The following is an 11,818-nucleotide window of genomic DNA, read 5'->3' on the forward strand; positions in this document are numbered from 1 at the left end:
AAAACCGTTGCGGCTGGACACCTGTAATACAAGCACTTAAGAAGCTGAGGCAGGCGCCGGGCCTTGGTGGCACACGCCTTTAATCCCAGCACTCGGGAGACAGAGGCAGGCGGATCTCTGTAAGTTCGAGACCAGCCTGGACTACCAAGCGAGTTCCAGGACAGCCTCCAAAGTCACAGAGAAACCCTGTCTCGAAAAACCAAAAAAAAAAAAAAAAAAAAAAAAAGAAGCTGAGGCAGGAGGACCGTTGAGGGTTTGAGGCCAGCTCGAGCTAGAGAGTGCCAGACTGCAACGGAAGACCCTGTCTCGAAAATTAAACTTTCATGAAAGACTAAAATAGTACGAAAACAAGACCCTGGGTGTGGTGGCCCATACTTGGTCCTCCTGGCACTTGTCTCCAAAAACAAAACAAAACAAAACAAAACAAAAAAATTGAGGGAAGGAAGGAAAGAAAAGAAACAACTCAATTACAAAATAAGCAGGCATCTTGGACAGTTCAGCAAGGGGGCATAAGGATGCTACGTACCTCCAAGATGTTCAATATGGCTGCCTGTTAGGGAATTGCACATTGAATCCACAGAGAAGGGCTAGACTGTGGCTCTATTGGTAGAATGCTGTGTAGTGTACAGGAAACCCTGGGTTCCATCCCACGAAAGGCATAAACCAGAAATGGGGCACCTGTAATCCTAGCAGGAGGATCAGAAGTTCAAGGTCATTCTCAGCTACACAGTTTGAGTCTCTGTTTTAAAAAATAAAAAGGAAAGGAAAGAAAGAAAAAGGAAAATCTTGACAATATCAAGTTCAAATAGAAATGCAGAAAAAACAGGATCTCACTTGCTAGATTTCTGAAATGTGAAATGGTTCAGTCATTTATTGTGTGGCTTTTCCCTCCAAACATTGTCTTAGAAGGAGACTCTTTTAAGACTCAGGAAATACACCAGGCATTGGTGGCGCACGCCTTTAATCCCAGCATTCAGGAGGCAGAGGCAGGCGGATCTCTGTGAGTTCAGAGCCAGCCTGGTCTACAGAGTGAGTTCCAGGAGAGCCTCCAAAGTCACAGAGAATCCCTGTCTGGGGAAGAAAAAAAAAAAAAAAGACTCAGGAAATAGATGAAACATGCAAAGCTCAGAAAGTTCCTGAAACTAACAAAATTAATAAGGGGGTTGATGTTGGTAGAGCTAGTTCTCAATTCTATCCCCAAGACACAAGACAGGATTGAGACAGAGACAGAGAAACACACACGCACGCGCACACACACACACACACACACACACACATGCACACACAGAGAGAGAGAGAGATCTCGACACGCCCTCAGTAGTGTATATATACTAGTTTAAAGTCGGAAAACCCAAGCTCCCTCCACAAGTCCCACAGGAAGCCCCAGAGATGCAGCTTTCATGAGTCATCACCCATGTGACGTAGGCCTTTTAGTGACACAGCCGCCTTTGAGTCATCCATGCTCCTGCAAGTGACCCTAGGAAATCCATTGCTTCTCCACTTTGGACTTTGGTGGAATTGTTTGGTTGTGGGTGAATAGATATTTGCATGTATCTTCCTAGGAAAAGTTATCAAGGTATCATTCTAGAAAATACTTCTAAAATCTGGCAGTCATGACACAGGCCTTTAATACCAGCACTCGGGAGGCAGAGGCAGGCAGATCTCTGTTAGTTTGAGGCCAGCCTGGACTATACAATGAGTTGCAGAACAGCCAGGACTACACAGAGAAACCCTGTCTCGGAAAAAAACAAAAAAACAAACAAACAAAAAAAACTCCATGTGACCCGAGAAGAGCACCTCCAAGCACTTAAAGACTCTACAGGGAGAGGGGCAGCACGCAGATGGGAGGGTCGCAGGCGTCAGGCTGGCCTGGCGGTACAGCAAGGCCGTCTCAAAGCCAAACCAAACCAACAGCAAAAGGTGCTGCCCTAGGCTGGGGGTGCCCTATCTGGGTGTGCTGAAGCACCAGGACCGAAAAGCAGCAAAAACTCAAACGAACAAACATAAGCCTATGCAGAAGTGACAGGAATGTCCACAGCAGGCTTACATGGAATAGCCCACAGTTGGAAAGGCATGATGTCTTTCAGGTAATAAATGATTAAAAAACCAAACTGTGAAATAGCCATCACGGAACGTTACTCAGCAGTGAGAGTTGGCCCAAGGAAACATCTTGAGCTGTGAGAAAACTAGTTATGTATGGGACTGGGAGCAGGGCGCAGTTGACACAGCACTGACTGAGTTTGATTCCCCAGGACCCAAATAAAATGTAAAGCCGAGTGTGGGGATGTGTGCTTGTAACCCTGGTCGTGGTTTGACGAGAGTGGGGACAGGGAGCTCCCTGTGCCTGTGGGTCACACCCCCTAGCTTTAAGTATGACAACAGTTATGCTCAGTGGACCGAAGAACTTGGTTGTTACAAGAAAGTTAACTTGAAGGTCCATGACATCCCACCACTTACAGTAAGGGTTTGGAGTATAATGGTCCACACCTGTAATGGCAGCATTGGGAGGTATAGCCAGGAAGATTGCTCATTGTTCAAGGCCAGCCAGGGATACATTACAAGACTGGATCCCAAGAGACTAAACCAAACAAACAAAAAACCAAACAAAGCACATCGACACCATTACAAAAAACAAAACCAACAAACAAAAAAGAACAAAACTCACAAAACAACAAACACAGTGTGTAAATGAGCATTCCATGAGTCAAGCTGTGTGTGTTTCAAACATAATTAAAGTTCTGTTTTACCAGCTAGATTTATAGTGGTGTACACCTGTAGTCCCAAAACTCAGACAACTGAAGCAGAAGGATCCCTGTGGATTTAAGGCCACCCTGAGCTACCTATAGAGACACCTTGTCTCAAGAAAACCAAAACCTAACCGACCAACTACCCAAACAAAGTCCAGGAACTGGAAACAGATCTCCGTGGTAGAATACTTGTTTAGTATATCAGAAGCTCTGGATTTAGTACCTACCACTGCCAAAAAGAAAACACAGTAGGACTGGAGAGATGGGTCAGAGGTTAAGAGCACTGGCTGATCTTCCAGAGGTCCTGAGTTCAATTCCCAGCAACCACATGGTGCCTCACAACCATCTATAATAAGATCTGGCGCCCTCTTCCGGCACGTAAGTGTACATACTGGCAGAATTCTGTAGACATATCTTTTTAAAAAAAAGTTTTGATGTAGTCATGTCTAATCTTTAAAACAGAAAACACTCTGTGTACACACACACACACCTAAACCAATCAACATATACATGTGTAAGCACACACATACATAGATGTGTGTGACCACTGGGAAGGCACTCGGTGCCCAGGCTGGTGACCTGAGCTTTGCCAACTCCTGCAAGTTGTCCTGGGACCTCTCCATGTGTGTCATGGCAGGTTCACACACATGACGAACATGGGCACAAATGGTTAAATAACTTTCTGGGCTTTACAGTGGGAATCAAAGCTCTCAACCCAAGTTCATGCTTTTCTGCCAGGGTTCACTTTGCACTGCCTGATCTCAGTAGGAGTCCATTATTCACTGTCCCCTCTCATTTACGTTCCTAACTCCAGCCCCGCCCCGCCCCGCCCCGCCCTTCTTTCCATGCCCAAGTCCCTCTCTCTCTGTGTCTAAGACCCACCCCGCCCCGCCCTTCTTTCCATCCCCAAGTCTCCCCCCCCCCCCCCCCCGTTCTCTGTCTCTCCTTTCTCTATGTTGTTATGGAGTGAATTCAGGGTTTTGCACAAACTAAGCAAGCACTCTTCCTCTTGAGCCACACCCCCAGCCCCTCCCTGGGGGATTCTATGCAATTGCAGTTCGGCTGAGCCACATCAGTGCCCCAACGAAGGCTTTAGATAAACTACCATGAGGGCTGGAGCAGTGGTTCTCAGCCTTCCTAAGGCTGCAACCCTTTAACACCGTTCTTCATGCTGGGATGACCCCCAACCATAGCATTATTTCATTGCTACTTCATAACTGCAATATCTGTGCTTTCTGATGGTCCTTTTGGTGTCACAACCCACAGGTTGGGAACCTCTAGACTAGAAGATGACCTGCAGAGAACCCAAGTTTAGTTCCCAGTACCCTTGTCAGGCAGCTCTCAACCGCCTGTTAACTCCAGCTTCAGGGGATTGGCGCCCTCTTCTGGCTTCCTTGGGTACCTGCACTCATGTGCACACACCCTTACAGATACACACATTCACAGAATTACATTTAAATTTTTTTCTCTTTAAAAAGAAGAAAAAGGCACATCTATGTTGTTTCCATCTTTTACTGCTTTTGGCTCAGGGCAAAAGTCAGCAAAATCATGAGCCTTTTGGGTACTTAGTTTTTTGGTTTTTTTTAGACAAGGGCTCAAGTTGCCTGGGCAGGCCTTGAACTCCTGATGTTCCTGTCTCCACCAACTTCCTAACTACTAGGACTGCAGGAGTGCACTGCCAACCTCCAGTGTGGCGAGGCCTGCTTGGCACAGGAGCTAATGGCACTTCCCAGAAACAACGTTCAAAACTGTGCCGGGCACGGAGGGGCATGTCCGCAAAGCCGAGCACCTGGAGGCAGCGGCAAGAAGATCACCATTATCTCCAGGTTAGTGGAGGGGCCACCCGGGCTGTTTCAAAAACTAAGCCACGGGGAGGCAGAGGCAAGAGGTTCTCTGGGCTGAAGGCCAGCCTGGTGCACATAGCAAAGGCTATGTAGTGAGGCTGTGTCTCAGAACAAACGAAAAAACACAACAGAAGCAAGAAGGAAGAAAGGAAACACACACGCGCGCACGCACACACGCACAGACATGCACACACACGCACACACACGTACACACGTACATAAGAAGGGCGAGAGGGAGGAAACACACTTCCAAAGAAAACCATGAAGGCACACGCCAAACTTTTACATCCTGGGTTCATCTGTCTTGAGGAAAAGTCACTTCTGAATCTTTTAAACTGAAAAAAAAAAAAACACTCTCAGACGCAACAGCTCGTAGCCAAGGCTGGCTTGGAACTCCCGACCCTTCTGTCTCTGCCTCTCGAGGGCTGGGATCGCAGCACGGGCCACCTCCAACTTTCTTGGGTTTATTTCTCGAGACAAGGTCTCACGCCCGGGCTGGCCTGGAAACCGCTCCTAAGGGCTGGACCTCGCGGAGACAGAGGGAGACCGACGTGGGGTCGGGCGGGGACGTCTTAGTCTGCAGCCCAGGCTGGCTTCGAACAACCGATGCTCCAGCCTCGACTTCCCAGCCTACCCGGAAACCCTGTCGCCCAGCACACAGCCTCGGCTTCTAAATCCCCGCGCACGCCCGCGTCCCCGGAGCCCCAGAGCGTCCCGCGGGACCCTTCGGGATCTGAGAGCATCGTCGCCTGTAACCCCGGCGGGCTCCCCGGCGGAGGCGGGGCCGGGAGGGGGGCGGGGAGGCGGGAACCCCCCCCAGCTGCAGGGCGCCCCGGCACGTGACGGGTGTCGGGGTGCGCCCCCGGGGGCACGGCGCGCGGGGTGCGGCGGGAGCGATGCCCGGGGGCCGCGGGCGGGCGGGCGGGCGGGCGCGGGGGGCGCCCCGGGCGGGTCGGAGTCCGGGAGCGCGGCGGCGGCGGCGGCGGCGTCGGAGGGGGCGGCCCCGCGTCCGCGTCACGTGGTACGAGGCGGGCAGCCATCTTGCTACAAACACAAACAGAGAGGAGCGGCCGCCGCGGGAGCGCCAGCGCCCCCCGTCCCCCCGCCGCCGCCGCCGCCGCCGCCGTCCCGGCCCCGCCGCGCGCCACCCGCCCCCGCCCCCGCCGCCGCCGCGCCCGGGTCACCGCCGCCCGGGGGGACCGGGAACCTCGCGCCCCCGGTAAGCTCTGCGAGCGCCGGAGCAGGCCCGCCCCCGACGCCCGCGGCGGCCGCCCGGGAGCCTTCGCCGGAGCCGCGGCGCGCGGGCCTCCTCCCCCTCCTCCTCGGACGCGCGCCGGCCTCCGCGCGAGCCCACCCGACCCTCCCCGGCCGTCCCCGGAGGGCCCCGCGGCCTCGGCCCGGGCGGGCGGGCGGGCGGGGAGGGGGGCGCTGCCCCTCGGGCGGGAGGCCCGGGAGGGACACACTCGGTGGCCGTCCGCGCGCCCCTGCGCCCCTCCCTGAAGGGCACGCCGTCCTCCCGGCCCGCGCTCGCCCGCACCTCCCCGGGCTCAGCCCCAAGTTAACGGTCGCAGTCTCCCGGGCCCCTCCAGGGCTGCCCCCCGAAATGTCCCGCCCCGGGCACCGGGCCTCTGCTGTGTGCGGAGCGCCCGCCCGCGCGCGCGCCCCGGCCTCCCCGTTTCTGGCCGTGTCCCCCTCTCCCCGCTCCATGCCAAGCGTGCGGCGCGGTGGTTCTGGTCGCCGAACCGGGCGGGCCTGGCGGGGCTCTGCTGGCCCAAGCGTTCTAGCACTCGGGCCGACACGGAAGCTTAGCCCGCCCGCCCGCCGCCCGAGCGCCTCGGTGGGTCTCCACCTCGGTTTCTTGCGTTTCAAGCGCCACCTAAGTGCTTGGTCATCGAGGTCCCTGTTCTCAGTTGTCCGGCCGCGTGAGACACCTGTCTGTCTGAGCTGGGGCTGCTGGGCTTCCCTGACACTAGACCAGGCTCTTCCCGGGCCATATGTCCCCGCCAGACGGGACAGCTGCAGGTCACTGCCCCTCGCAGTTTGCCGAGAATTCTTCCTCTTAATTTCTGTTTTCGAGTTGAGAGAGACCCTTCTGTGTTCCCCGTCAGACCCAATAGTTACTACAGTTGCCAAACAGCTTGCAAGTGCTCTGCCGGGGAGACGCTAAATAAATACTTGGTGGCCAGATCTTTCCCCACCACCCCGGCCCTCCTCCCTACTCCCTGCTCAAGGGTGCTCCCCTGCCGGAAAAGCCCCTTTCCAACACCGTTTCCCCTCCAAGCTGGCCTGCCAGTTTCTGCTCAAGCCCCCAACCCATCTAGACCTGTGCCTGGCCTGGCCTGGCGCCCACCCTCCCGCCTGTTCCCCTTGCAGCCCCAGACCAGCCACACTCCAACCCAGCTCAGCTTTATTTTGTAGGTTGGACATCAGTATCCCGAATTGGGGGAGGATTTGAGGAAGTTGCCTTATTCTTTCTCTCCGTTGACTGGGTGGGCCGGGGGACTTGAGTGTCCCACTTGGGGATCCTAGTAAAACTTTAAAGTGTGTTCACCTTGGTTAATTGGCTTTGTCACCTGGTGATCGCCGAGTAGCGGCTTGTGGAGACAGTGAGTAACAGACCCCACGTTGCCCTCACTAGCCTTGTTCGTCTGATTCGGGCATTTAGGGTAGGAAACACAGCCCAGTGGTGACCCAGGAACCCACTTCTGCCCCCACCGTGCGTGCCTCTCCCCCCTCATACACTAATAGTAAGAGAGAGGAAAGAAAACAGCTCAGCTCTAGGTAAGACAGGTGACACACAAGTTTGAGCACATACATGGCCGTGCAGGCTCCCCGTCATCCCAGCCATCCTCGAAGACAGAACCCCTCCTGCAGGAGGGCTAGCTAGATGAGCCAAAACAGCGTTCTGCCTCATGGAGAGACCCTGCCTCAGTAAATGGGGTGGACAACTGCAGACACCGGGTATCAGTCCCAGGCCTCTGCACTCATGCACGCGTGAGATCCACATGTGAGTCTGATACATGCAGAACATGGAAACCCATGCCCACATGGGAACGTCCAGGGAGCAGGAAGGCTGCTTTAAGTTGAGGCAGGCTTTGGGTACAGCATGAGACCTTTCTCAGCAAGTGTCATTAGCCCAGAGTCTAAGAAGGAATTGAAAGCGGCTTCAGGCTCATAGGAAGCCTGAACACTCAGGATGCTCTGTCAGTCTTGGATGGTGGTGAGGGTGTCAGGGTACCTGGCAGGGAAGCTGTAACTTTATTTTCCATGTAGTGGAGTCCCCTGCCTAGGTGAGCTGGCAGGAGGGATCAAATGAGGTAAAGCGTGAAAATGCTTTGAAAACTGTGAAGTTAATTCACAATTGTCAAGTGCTGGGGTTGTCACTGTAGGTAGAGCGGGCTAGCTGCTGCCCTAGAGCTGATGGGCTCCTGTAGCCCTTCCTCCTCTGCGCATGGAGGGAGAGTACGTACACACAATGTCTCTCCATCCGTCCGTCCGTCCGTCCATCCATCCTCTGTGCACGGAGGGAGAGTACATACACACAATGTCTCTGTCCATCTGTCCATCTTGGGAAAGTTGCATTCAACAGGCTGAGTGGTTGGGCGATTGCTCAAGTTTGGGACATTTGGGTTTTTGACTCTGTTAACAAAGTTTAGGGGTGACAGAGTAAGGAAGCATTGTCCCTAATTGTGTTCAGCTTGTGTTTGGAGTTCTGGGCACATGAGGAGGAGCAGCCCAGGTCCCTCGAGGAAGCTGTCAGCTCCAGCACGGGTCACTCTTTTAGTGCCAAGAGAGCACAGGTGCTGGGGGAGGGGACTTTGTGAAGCAGTCTGAGGGGCCAGCTGGACTTGGCCTGGGAGAAAAAGCCCCTTCGCTTAGGCAGCCAGTAGAACATGTGGAGGGGAAAGGTGTGGCCCCCAACTCTGTTGCCCTCCTGGTTTCTTTCTTTTTATTTTTTTTTCTTTTTGGTTTTTCGAGACAGGGTTTCTCAGTGTAGCTTTGGAGACTGTCCTGAAACTTGCTCTGTAGACAGGCTGGCCTCCAACTCCCAGAGATCCACCTGCCGAGTGCTGAGATTAGAGGCCACCACTGCCCACTGGTTTCTTTATTAGAAAGGGGTTTGGGTGCTTAGCTTTGAGGGGCTGGGTTGACAAACTTAGGGTTTGATTTTTTTTCTCATTTTTAAAACTGTGTTTGCACACACATGCATGTACACAAGTGTGTCTCATGGTGTGTGAAGGTCAGGGGACACCTTGGAGAAACTGGTTCTCTCCTTCCACTGTGTGGGTCCTGAGGATCAAATTCAGGCTGTCAGACCTGACCCACGCTCTTTAACCATTTCTCCAGCCTGATGCTGTTGCTTTTCAACCTGTTCTCTTCCCCAGGCCTCGCCTCCTGGCAGGACCTGGGGCTTTTCTTCTGGGACAGTGTGGTGAGGGAAGCCTTTTCTTGCTGCTGAGGGGCAAGGGAGCCTGCACGCCTCTCTAACGCTCCAGTGTCTCCACCTGGGCTCACGGGTAGAGGAGAGTTTCTCAGTATTGTCATTGTTGGCATCTCAGGCCACCTGTCTCTATCTGGATGTGCTGGGTGACAGGCCTGCACTGTCTGCGTGTTGGGGGCTGAGCCTAAGGCCTCGTGCATGCTCGACAAGCATTCTGCCAACTGAGCGTATACTTCCTTGTTCTGGGTTGTCCTGGAGGTTGTGAGGTGCTCCACAGCGACCCTGTTCTCTACCTGCTAGAAGTCAGAAGCAGCCTTCTGCCCAGCTGTGATGGCCTCAAGTGTCCGAAGTCATTGTCCATACCCTTCCGGGAGTAGAGTCTCCTCAGTGGAGCTCAGGTACCACATAGTGGGCTACTGAGCCCCTTCGGTGTGAGGAAGAAGCCAGTGGCCCCGGTCCCCGGCACTCCTCTCTGACTGCCTCTTCCCCCCTCTGCAGTGGCCCTGCCGTGTCCACGTTGCCTTTGCTTATTTTTCTTCTCTTTCCCTTTTAAGATTCAGGGTGTCCACCTCCCACCCCACCCTTCGCTCACTTAGTGAGTGTGCGCACACCAAAGCACGCATGTGGGGGTTTGAGGGTAACTGGAAGACGGGCTTCTCTCCTTCCATCAAGTAGATTATAAGGGATCAACTCGGCATTAGGCGTGGCAGCGAGCACCTGTGGGAGGCAGAGCTGTATTGCCAGCTGCATGGAGGGAGGGGAGGGTACCCTCCATCTCTCCTACTGGGCAACCCTTCCGCACTGCCGAGATCAATGCCTGCTCCACCAGAAGGATTGAAAAGGTTCCAGATTGTCACTTTGGAGATCGTATGAGTGTGGGGTTCTTTGTTTGGAATGGGGAAAGTATTTAGTCCCCACAGTGACTTTTCCCCTAAAGCTTTTGTGTATGAGCGTGCGCAAGTCTTCCTCTTTTGCTGTCTATCTTACTGCTTTCTCGGTCTTTGTGTGTATGCATGTGTGAGTGTGTACACACACGGAGGTCAGGATACCTCGGATATTGGTCCTTCCACCTTATTGGAGACAGGGTGTCTTGCGGGAGGCATCATTCGTCAGGTTGACTGGTCCATGAGCTCCCAGGGCTCCTCCTTTCTCCATCTCCCATCTCCCTGTAGGAACACTATACATCTGTCTTTGCAGGCGTTCTGGGGATTAGAACTCGGGTCCTCATGTATGTACAGCAAGCACTTTACCCACTGAGCCCTCTCCAGCCCTCTGCTGAAACCTGGAGTTCACCAGTATGTCTAGATTGGATGGCCAGCTAGTCTCAGGGATACTCCTCTTCCTACCTCCCTAGTGCTAGGGTTCTAGGCAGGAGTTCTTGGCATTTATGTGAGCGTTGGGGCTTGAACTGAGGTCCTGTGTTGGTGCAGCAAGCACTTTTCTGACTGAGCCATCTACCCTACCCTACAAAACGTTCCTTTTTGTTTTATAGATAAACTGTGAGCCGGGCGGTGGTGGTGCAGGCCTTTAACCCCAGCACCCAGGAGGCAGAGGCAGGCGGATCTCTGTGAGTTTGAGGCCAGCCTGGTCTACAAGAGCTAGTTTCAGGACAGCCAAGGCTACACAGAGAAGCCCTGTCTTGAAAAACCAAAAAAGAAAAAAGAAGAATGAACGCTGAGGATGGGAGCCCAGGGCTTGCGCATGCTAAGCGCACCCTCAGCCACCAACCTCACTAAAGCTTTTGTAAAATGATTGTTGAGGGCTGGAGAGACAGCCCTTGTAGAGACCTCGAGTGTGACTCCCAGCAGCCATTTCAGGTGACTCGCAGGGATCCAACACCTTCTAGATTCTGGACACCTACATTCAAGGTCATATGTCACCCTCCCCACCACACACACACATAATTTCTTAATTAAGAAATAAAAAGTAAATTATGGGTGTAAGCTAGGCTTGGTGGTGCATGCTTACAATCTCAGCACTCAGGAGATTGAGGCAAAAGGATTTTCTAAAAGTGTGCAGTTCTGTGGGATTGATGTTAATACATTTACAGTGTTGTGTTGCCATCACCTGTCACCACCGTTGTCACCGCACCCCTCCCCTGTATCCAGCTGAGACCCTGACCCATTCATCGTTTGCCAGGAGTCCTGTCCCAACTCCAGGTCTTTGTGCTTGACCTGCCTCTAGCCCTGGCTCCTCTGTAAGAAACATCCTCAGAGGGTTTATCTTGCGTGTGAGTGTGCGTGTGTGTGCGTGTGCGTGTGCGTGTGTGTGCGTGTGTGTGTGTGTGTTTCTTCAGTGCTGGGACCTGAACTTAAGTCCTTTAGATGAGCCGCAAGCACTGTAAACCGTTGAGCTGTCTCTCTCCAGGCCCCAGTCTCTTTTTTGGCAGTACCAGTGGCTGGAGACGGCCCTGTGCATGCTGAGCAACATCTCCAGCCCTTTTTAGTTTAGTTTGCTTGCTTTTCTTTGGGGTGGGGGTGGAGGAGCTTGGCCGTCTGATCCTTTTGCACCACTGTCTGGGTGCTAGGATTACAGGTGTGGGCCACCACATCTGGTGTGATACTAAGGTCAAACCCAGGACTTTGTGTGCTCAGCAATCTCTCTGCGAGCTTAGCCATGTCCCTAACCCCAGAGCTTAGCTATCTGTGCCCGACTTGTCCCACTCAGCATCTTGTCCTGGGGGTCTGCCTAATTCCAGGTCCCTCGGGGTGGTAGTTGAGAAGGTGTGGTTGCAGAGGCCTCCAGAGTATCGTGCAGCACAGAGACTCTGGGCCAGCCCAGGCTCT

Source organism: Mesocricetus auratus, unplaced genomic scaffold (assembly GCF_017639785.1).
Source record: "Mesocricetus auratus isolate SY011 unplaced genomic scaffold, BCM_Maur_2.0 Super-Scaffold_100025, whole genome shotgun sequence".
NCBI classification, from domain to species: Eukaryota; Metazoa; Chordata; class Mammalia; order Rodentia; family Cricetidae; genus Mesocricetus; species Mesocricetus auratus.